At 41.0% G+C, this 11,164-nt stretch overlaps 1 long non-coding RNA gene across 1 annotated transcript; it reads right to left on the bottom strand.

Annotated features, from left to right (window-relative positions):
- Positions 1-829: 829 nt before the first annotated feature.
- On the bottom strand, positions 830-8,137 carry LOC135572092 (uncharacterized). Its single transcript, XR_010464006.1, has 3 exons — positions 8,039-8,137; positions 3,612-3,667; positions 830-926 (listed from the first exon to the last, which is right to left on the bottom strand). It is a non-coding gene; the product is annotated as an uncharacterized LOC135572092 (long non-coding RNA).
- Positions 8,138-11,164: the final 3,027 nt, after the last annotated feature.

Here is an 11,164-nt window from a genome sequence, read left to right as displayed (position 1 = left end):
TTATTTATTGAGGCACAGTTTAAAATATATATTTTATCAAATAAATGTCAACATATCAGCCAGGATGAGAATGACACTTTGAACGAGCATCACCTGCGTGTGTTTGAGATGAGTCGGATGAGTGGGCTATCGACAGGATAGTGGAGCTAGACAATCGGATGAGTGGGCTATCGACAGTCGGATGAGTGGGCTATCGACAGTCGGATGAGTGGCCTATCGACAGTCGGATGAGGGGCTATCGACAGTCGGATGAGTGGGCCATCGACAGTCGGATGAGTGGGCCATCGACAGTCGGATGAGGGGCCATCGACAGTCGGATGAGGGGGCCATCGACAGTCGGATGAGGGGCCATCGACAGTCGGATGAGTGGGTTATCGACAGTCGGATGAGTGGGCTATCGACAGTCGGACATTGAACGAGCATCACCTGCGTGTGTTTTGAGATGAGTGGGCTATCGACAGTCGGATGAGGGGCTATCGACAGTCGGACATTGAACGAGCATCACTCTGCGTGTGTTTGAGATGAGTGGGTATCGACAGTCGGATGAGGGCCATCGACAGTCGGATGAGTGGGCCATCGACAGTCGGATGAGTGGGCCATCGACAGTCGGATGAGTGGGCCATCGACAGTCGGATGAGGCCAATCGACAGTCGGATGAGTGGGCCATCGACAGTCGGATGAGTGGGCCATCGACAGTCGGATGAGTGGGTTATCGACAGTCGGATGAGTGGGCTATCGACAGTCGGACATTGAACGAGCATCACCTGCGTGTGTTTTGAGATGAGTGGGCTATCGACAGTCGGATGAGGGGCTATCGGCAGTCGGATGAGTGGGCTATCGACAGTCGGACATTGAACGAGCATCACCTGCGTGTGTTTGAGATGAGTGGGCTATCGACAGTCGGACATTGCAGGTAGCAGGTAGGCCTATAAAACATGATAGAGAACAGAATAATAACTAGTTAGCCAATTCAAAAAAAATATTGTCCCTCTGGTTAACGGTTTAGCTTTTACTAAATATATATACCTATTGTACGCTTTACTATTGTAGAGTTACCATCTTTATTGCAAACAATAAATATAAAATACACGCAACTTTAAGCTACATATTCATTTGACAAAAAGGTAATAAACTGGCCAACGGAATACAGTAGATGATAAAACAGGATCATGTTCGTAAAACAAGTGTTTTTGAGCGTGATACAGGTCATCAGGAACGCAGACAGGCTCTATAGACCTTCAGAAAATATTGCCTGAATGCCAAATGCATTCAATAGATGTGTCCCCCCCCACCCCCCACCCCACCCCATCTACACACAATACCACATAATGACAAAGTAAAACATTTATTTTTATTTTTAACATTTTTTTTGCAAATGTTTGGAAAATGTAACACAGAAATCTAATTTACATACAGTAAGTATTCACACCACTTTGCTATGACAGTCCAAATGACCCTTTGATCATCCTTTGAGATGTCATTACTTGAGTCCCACCTGTGGCCAATTCAGTTGATTGGACATGATTTGGAAAGAAACACCTTTCTATATAAGGTGCTACATGTCAGAACAGGAACTAAAAACCACAGAATTGTGATGAGGTGAATAAAACTATTTCTAGAGTGTTGAATGTTTCCAAGAGCACAGCCATAATTAAGGGGAAATGGAAAAAAATTAAACTACACAGACTACTTAGAGCTGGATGTCCGACCAAAGCTGAGCAGCCGGGTCAGAAGGATCTTGGTCAGAAAGAAAACCAAAGAAACTGTTTTGTATTTATTATGGATTCCCATTAGCCTGCCAAATCAGCAGCTACTCTTCCAATGACCACTCTGACAGAACTACAGAGTTCCCTTGGCTGAGATGGGAGAAACTGCCAGATGGACAACATTCTCTCGGTGCTTCACCAATCTGGGCTTGATGAGAGAGTGGCCAGACGGAAGCCACTCCTGAGAAACAGCACAACATGACAGCAAGCCTGAGTTTGGAAAGCCACATCATAAAGGCAAAAGATTCTGTGGTATAACGAGACAAAATAGTGACTCTTTTGGCCTGAATGCAAAGCGCTTTTATCTGGAGAAAACCAGGCACAGCTCATCACCAATCAATGTACCTCCCTGCCGTGAAGCATGGCGGTGGCAGCATATGGGGATGCTTTACAGCGGCAGGGACTGGGAAACAGGATAGAGTCCCTGCTGCCGTGGAGCATGGCGGGGTGGCAGCATATGGGGATGCTTTACAGCGGCAGGGACTGGGAAACAGGATAGAGTCCCTGCCGTGAAGCATGGCGTGGCAGCATATGGGGATGCTTTACAGCGGCAGGGACTGGGAAACAGGATGAGTCCTGCCGTGAAGCATGGCGGTGGCAGCATATGGGGATGCTTTACAGCGGCAGGGACTGGGAAAACTGGTAAGGATAGAGTGAAAATGAATAGCGCCAAACACATACAAATCTTTGATGAGAATCTGCTTCAGAGTGCAAATACCTCAGACTGGGGGCGAAGATTTACGTTCCAACAGGACACAATGGCCCAAAGTATACAGCAAAAGCAAGACTGGATTGGTTTCAGAACAAGAATCTGAAAGTCCTCAGTGGCCCAGCCAAAGCCCAGACTTGAATCCCATTAAAAATCTGTGGAAAGACTTGAAGATTGTTGTTCACCACCACTCATCCATCTAACTTAAGAGAGCTTGAAAAAATCTGCAGGGAAGAATGGGAGAAAATCCCCAAATCCAGATGTGCAAAGCTGATAGAGACATATCCAAGATGACTCAAAGCTGATAGAGACATATCCAAGATGACTCAAAGCTGATAGAGACATATCCAAGATGACCAAAGCTGATAGAGACATATCCAAGATGACTCAAAGCTGATATCCAAAATGACTCAAAGTTGTAATCATCACCAAAGGTGCTTCAACAAAGTATTGACTCAGGGGAGTGAATACTTATTTTAAATTAGGTCTTTCTGTATTTTCAATACATTTTTTTTTAATAAAACATTAAAACATGTTTTCAATTTGTCCTTATGGAGTATTGTGTATACAGATGAGAGAAAATATATGTAAAGGTCAAGAGGTATGAATACATTCTGGAAGGCCCTGTATATGAGTGACTGTGTACTACACAATCAGGTTTTATGTTGGGTACCTACTGACCCCAAAAAATATTTGATGATATATACTGTTTTATTTTTTTCCCTCATGACATGTAGTGCTAAATATAAAGGTTTAAGGAAATACAGACAGGCACCACATAACCACAAGACAAAACAGTTCGCTCAATCAAGTATTGGGATCTTTGTAAGTTTAAAAGCAAAAGCTTGTTTTCATATAATACAAAACGCTTGAAAACAGTGGAATGGGATTAGTGGTGAGTGAAGAAATCAATACTTTAACTTTTATGCAGTACCTAATCAGAAACCTGCATTCACATTGAAGTACAATAGACAAACATAGCTACTGTAGTAGGACAAAGCCGTGTGCTGGAAAACCTTGGTATAGCACGGGTGAAATAAGCATTGTGGGTGCTCATGTGAATTCACTTTGTCTGCTTCAGACCAATACCTACTTCCTCACTTAATACTTAGTTTTTAGATTTGAATTATACTTACATTTCTGATTAGCTCCTATTGTGAAAAGACTGCAGGTTCTGTTATTTACTCTTGGTCTGAGAACAGAATGAGCAACAAGACAAGTTACCACCAAAACTTGTGATGTCATGCTACATATGGTACTAGCATACTCTATATAGTGTAGATATGCATCCCAAATGGCAACCTATTCAACTCTTACCCTACGAAGACCAGAACCAGACGGTTCTCTGTTCTAACTGATAATTACACCCACCTGATGTCCCAGGTCTAAATCAGTCCCTGATTAGAAGGGAATCACCCACTTAGTGTCCCAGGTCTAAATCAGTGCCTGATTAGAGGGGAATCACCCACTTGGTGTCCCAGGTCTAAATCAGTCCCTGATTAGAGGGGGAACAGTGGAACTGGCTTCGAGGTCCAGATTTGAGTAGATTTGACCAATACCCTATGGAGTGCCGTTTGGCCCTTTAAGAAGTGTTCATCCCTTGACTTATTCCACGTCTTGTTGTATTACAGCCTGAATTCAAAATGGATTAAAAAAATATATATATATTTGTCATATTTAAATGTCATCCATCTACACACAATACCCCATAATGACATCACAATACCCCATAATGACATCACAATACCCCATAATGACATCACAATACCCCATAATGACATCACCCACCCCATAATGACATCACAAATACCCAGGATGACATAAACCTCATGATGACATCACAATACCCATAATGACATCACAGAGGGATGACATCACAATACCACTTCATGATGACATCACACACCTATAATGACATCACAATACCCCATGATGATGACATCACCATGATGAGTGCCATTGATGACATCACAATACCCCTGATGACATCAACCCCATGATGACATCACAATACCCTTAATGACGTTATTCCATGATGACATCATTACCACCTATGATGACATCACAATACCCCATGATGACATCAAATGGATGACATCAAATCCCCATGATGACATCATTAAACCCCATGATGACATCACAATACCTCATGATGACATCACAATACCTACAATGACAGTGATTTTTTTTTTTGAAATGTTTGCAAATGCTTGAAAATTAAACACCAAAATATCTAATTCAACTAAAGGGGACTTTTTAAAAGAGCTACATTGGCCTCAGAGACTGAAAACAGCTTCTATCTCAAGGCCATCAAACTGTTAAATAGCCATCACTAGCACATTAGATGCTGCTACCGTATATACATAGACTTGAAATCACTGGCCACTTTAATAATGGAACACTAATCACTTAAATAATGTCACTAATAATGTTTTTATATTTTGCATTACTTGTACATACTGTATTCCATGCAGCCTGATCTACTGTATCTATGCAGCTCTGACTGTATTCCACTATTCCACTGTATCTATGCAGCCTGACAGTATTCCATTCTATTCTACTGTATCTATGCAGCTCTGACATTGTATTCTATTCTATTCTACTGTATCTATGCAGCTCTGACATTGTATTCCATACTATTTACTGTATCTATGCCGCCCGACATTGTATTCTATCTATTCTACCGTATCTATGTAGCCTGACATTGTATTTCCATACTATTCTACTGTATCTATGCAGCTCTGACATTGTATTCTATTCTATTCTACTGCATCTATGCAGCCTGACATTGTATTCCATATTCCCGGCTGTATCTATGCAGCCTGACATTGTATTCCTCATTCTTTCTACTGTATCTATGCAGCTCTGACATTGTATTCTATTCATTTCACTGTATCTATGCAGCTCTGACATTGTATTCCATACTATTCTACTGTATCTATGCCGCCTGACATTGTATTCCATTCTATTCTACTGTATCTATGCAGCTCTGACATTGTATTCTATTCTATTCTACTGTATCTATGCAGCTCTGACATTGTATTCTATTCTATTCTACTGTATCTATGCCGCTCTGACATTGTATTCTATTCTATTCTACTGTATCTATGCAGCTCTGACATTGTATTCCATACTATTCTACTGTATCTATGCCGCTCTGACATTGTATTCTATTCTATTCTACTGTATCTATGCAGCTCTGACATTGTATTCTATTCTATTCTACTGTATCTATGCCGCTCTGATTACTGTATTCTATACTATTCTACCGATCTATGCAGCTCCATTGTATTCTTTCTATTCTTTGTATCTATGTCAGGACATTGTATTCCATACTATTCACTGCATCTGTTCTGACATTGTATTCTATTCTATTCTACTGTATCTATGCAGCTCTGACATTGTATTCCATACTATTCTACATCTATGCCGCCTGACATTGTATTCTATTCTATTCTACTGTATCTATAGCTACATTGTATTCTGTTCTGTTCTACTGCATCTGTTTGGACATTGTATTCTATTCTAAATGTATCTATGACCATTGTATTCTATTCTATTCTACTGTATCTATAAATTCTGTTCTGTTCTACTGTATCTATGCAGCTCGACATTGTATTCTATTCTATTCTACTGTATCTATGCAGCTCTGACATTGTATTCTATTCTATTCTACTGTGCTATGCCTGACATTGTATTCTATTCTATTCTACTGTATCTATGCAGCTCTGACATTGTATTCCAGATTCTACTGTATCTATGCCCATTCTATTCTACTGTATCTGTGCAGCTCTGACATTGTATTCTGTTCTGTTCTGCTGTATCAAAGGGCTTTCTGTTCTGCTGTATCTATGCAGCTCTGAATTGTAATTCTGTTCTGCTGTATCTATCCTCACATTGTATTCCGCATTCTGCTGTATCTCATGGTGGACATTGTATTCTCATTCTACTGATCAGCCTGACATTGGTCCATACTATTCTACTGTATCTATGCCGCTCTGACATTGTATTCTGTTCTCTGCTGGTCTGCAGTTTGAGGTATTCTGTTCTGTTCTGGATGTATCTGCAGCTGTTGTATTCTAAACTGTATCTAAGCTGACATTTGTATTCTATTCTATTCTACTGTATCTATGCAGCTCTGACATTGCATTCTATTCTATTCTACTGTATCTATGCCGCTCTGACATTGTATTCTATTCTATTCTACTGTATCTATGCAGCTCTGACATTGTATTCCATTCCTGCAGTCTATGCCGCCTGACATTGTAAATCCACGCAGCTCTCAATTCTATTCTATTCTACTGATGCAGCTCTGACATTGGCTATTGTATCTATGCAGCTGACAATTCCAACTATTCTACTGTATCTATGCAGCTCTGACATTGTATTCTATTCTATTCTTACTGTATCTATGCAGCCTGACATTGTATTCTATTCTATTCTACTGTATCTATGCCGCCTGACATTGTATTCCATATTTTCTACTGCTCTATGTTGACATTGTATTCCAGATTCTTACTGTTCTATGCAGCTCTGACATTGTATTCTATTCCATTCTACTGTAAAATCAGGTGACATGGATTATCTTGACATTCTAATCTATGCAGCTCTGACATTTGTATTCCATACTATTCTTCACTGTATCTATGCAGCTCTGACATTGTATTCTTATTCAAATTTGACATTGTATTCCATTCTTATTCTACCGTATCTATGCCGCTTTGTATTCCATTACTATTCTACTGTATCTATGCAGCTCTGACATTGTATTCTTATTCTACTATCTTCAGCTCTGACATTGTATTCCATAATTCTACTGTATCTATGCAGCTCTGACATTGTATTCTTATTCTGTATCTATGTTGACATTGTATTCTATTCTGTTCTGCTGTATCTATGCCGCCTATTGTATTCTTTCTATTTTATTATTTAAGCTGACATTGTATTCCATTCTATTCTACTTATCTATGCAGCTCTGACATTGTTTCTATTTTCTAAGCTGACATTGTATTCTATTCTATTCTACTGTATCTATGCAGCTCTGACATTGTATTCCATACTATTCTACTGTATCTATGCAGCTCTGACATTGTATTCTATTCTATTCTACTGTATCTATGCAGCTCTGACATTGTATTCCATATATTTATATATTCTTGATTCCATTCCTTTACTTTAGATGGGGAGTGTTAGATATTACTGCACTGTTGGAGCTAAAAACACAAGCATTTCGCTACTCCTGCATCTGCTGAACACGTATAGATGTGGCAAATGCATTTGATTTGATAAGGAAATCAGACAATTTAAATAAATAAATTAGGCCCGAATCTATGGATTTTACATGACTGGGCAGAGGCGCAACCATGGGTGGACCTGGGAGGGAACCCCACATTATGGGCTATTGTGTGTAGGCCAGTGACAACATCTCAATTGAATCCATTTTAAGTTCAGGCTGTATAAAGCTACGGGGTGAATACTTGCTGTAGGTCATAGGTCATAGGGATGAGATGTAGACGTACTGTATATTTAATACTGTAATGGTGCTTTAATAACACTCGGATACCTGTTCTTGTAGCCTTCTGTAGAGAAAGGGTTTCTTCCATTGAGCGAGGCTGCAGCTGGTAGCAGGATGGCAGGAACTGACGTCAGGTCATACGCCTCATAAGAGCTGGAGGGCGGAGGTGCACAGCATCAACACCCTAGCACACCGTCAACCCCAACACACACTAATAAAGTTTTTTTTTTTTTTTATGTTTAAACTCCAATGACTGTCAGATTAGAGTCTACAGACTATGACTTTGAATCAGAAGGGGTTTGGCCCGGCTCCTCTCTGCTGTCTGACACATTGTAACCTACCAGCTAATCTCCCTCAGTGTAACAGGGGTGGAAAAAGTACCCAATTGTCGTACTTGAGTAAAAGTACAGATACCTTAAGAGGAAGTTACTCAAGTTAGTCAGCCAGTAAAATACTGCTTGAGTAAACGTATTTGGTTTTTAAATATAATTCAGTATTAAAAGCATGTAATTGCTAAATTATACTTAAGTATCAAAAGTAAAATTTAAAAAATATAAAATCACTTAAAATGTCTTTTATATTATGCAAAGCAGATGGCGCCATTTTTTTTTGTTGTTAACATTTACAGATAGCCAGGGAACACTCCAACACTCAGACATTATTTACAGATAGCCAGGGAACACTCCAACATCATTTACAGATAGCCAGGGAACACTCCAACACTCAGACATCATTTACAGATAGCCAGGGAACACTCCAACACTCAGACATCATTTACAGATAGCCAGGGGAACACTCCAACACTCAGAGATTATTTACAGAGAGCCAGGGGTACACTCCAACACTCAGACATTATTTACAGATAGCCAGGGGGAACACCCAACACTTTACAGAGATTATTTACAGAGAGCCAGGGGTACACTCCAACACTAGACATTATTTACAGAGAGCCAGGGGTACACTCCAACACTCAGAGATTATTTACAGAGAGCCAGGGGTACACTCCAACACTCAGACATTATTTACAGATAGCCAGGGGAACACTCCAACACTCAGAGATTATTTACAGATAGCCAGGGGAACACTCCAACACTCAGACATTATTTACAGATAGCCAGGGGAACACTCCAACACTCAGAGATTATTTACAGATAGCCAGGGAACACTCCAACACTCAGAGATTATTTACAGATAGCCAGGGGAACACCCAACACTCAGAGATTATTTACAGATAGCCAGGGGTACACTCCAACACTCAGACATTATTTACAGATAGCCAGGGGAACACTCCAACACTCAGACATTATTTACAGATAGCCAGGGGAACACTCCAACACTCAGACATTATTAAAAGATGCATTTGTGCTTAGTGAGTCTGCCAAGCCAGAGGCAGTAGGGATGAGCACGCGTTCTCTTGATAAGTGCGTGAATTTGACTATTATCCAATCCTGTTGCTGCCCAAAATATAAACGAGATATTTTTACTTAAGCACTTTACACAACTGGGTGTAATAGCAGGGGCCGACTTTGCGATTTCTGGGGGCCGTTTCAAATGCAATTGAGAGGCCCCTTACACACAAAAGGGATATTTTCCTCCATACATTAAGTATTATAATAATGAATAACCTGGTGTTAAAAATACCTTCAATTCTAGGGTTTAATTTCAGCTCAATTCATGTTCGTTTTTCCATTTGTGTCAAAACTGTCTCTGGGCCCCGGGGCAGCTGGGGCCTGTTTTCTTTGAAACATGACTGAGTCAGACTGGCATTTACAGACAGTAGAGACACAGAGCACAGTGATGGATTAATGTATTCCGGATGGGCTGCTTAGCTACCCGGCGGCCAAGCGGGTCTGCTTACCCAAAGGCGCAGGGGCGAGCAGGGCCTGGGAAAGCTCCTTGTGGAGGGTATAGTGGTGGAGGTGGCCCGACCGGTGGATCTGGTAGTCTCTGGGCAGGGGGAGGGATGGAGCCGCTAGGCTTCAAGGGACGCTCATCTGAGTGGGCAAAATAAAAACAAGAGAGTGGAAATGGGGGAAAACAACATTGGTTCAAATAGAAGATGAAGCCACAGTTTGACGTGGATGTCGCTGGTCCAAAACAAGTGCCTAGAAGGGTTCACACACACACACACACACACACACACACACACACAGGACTGCTGCAACCAAGCCTGACAATGTCATAAGGAAAATACAAATGCTGAGGTCGCCATCTACTGGTGAGTCTGGAGTCACACGTGTCCAACGTCAATCAAACGGAGCCTTTTTTCCTTTTATTTATCCAGTTATTTTACCAGGTAAGTTGACTGAGAACAGATTCTCATTTACAGCAACGACCTGGGGAATAGTTGCGAGGGGAGAGGAGGGGGATGAATGAGTGCATTGTAAACTGGGGATTATTAGGTGACCGTGATGGTTTGAGGGTCAGATTGGGACTTCAACCAGACACCGGGTTAAACACCCCTACTCTCACGATAAGAACAAGGGGGGCTCAAAATCCAAAGTAACAGTCAGTATCTGTGTGGTCACCAGCTGCATTAAGTACTGCCTTCACTCCCTGCATACCACATATTTTTATTTTACCTTTATTTAACTATGTTCAGTTAAGAACAAATTCTTATTTACAATGACGTTAGGAACATTGAGTTAACTGCCTTGTTCAGGGGGCAGAACAGATTTTTACCTCGCTCAGCTCTGGGATTCGATCTAGCAAACATTCTGGTTACTAACCTACCTGCCGCCCTGTGCTGGGGAGAAAAGGCCGTGGATGTTACAGTAATAATCACCTGGGGAAAAAAATAAAACGAATACCTCGGAAATCACACTTGGGATACATCCTGCTGTCATTCTTCCATGTCTTATCAAACCTAAAGTGTCTCTCAGAGATGTCTTTCTCTGGGTAGTTATTATCTGAGGTGCCCAGCCGGGACAACGGAGACGCCTCTCTGCCCAGGAAGGAGGAAGTAGACCTGAACACCAAAATAACATTTCAATAGTAGTCCACAAATTAAAAAACCCATCCAACTGAATGTAGTAGTGTCTAATGATAATATATTCATAATATAGCTAACCTGACTCAGCATCTCAAATGGCACCCTAAACCCCATGTAGTACACTTCCCTATACATATATCTACCTCCATCACTATACATATATCTACCTCCATTACTACAGT

This window comes from Oncorhynchus nerka, linkage group LG6 (genome assembly GCF_034236695.1).
Source record: "Oncorhynchus nerka isolate Pitt River linkage group LG6, Oner_Uvic_2.0, whole genome shotgun sequence".
NCBI classification, from domain to species: Eukaryota; Metazoa; Chordata; class Actinopteri; order Salmoniformes; family Salmonidae; genus Oncorhynchus; species Oncorhynchus nerka.
Note: the sequence above shows the minus strand (reverse complement) of the source record. Positions and strands in the feature narration are given on the sequence as shown.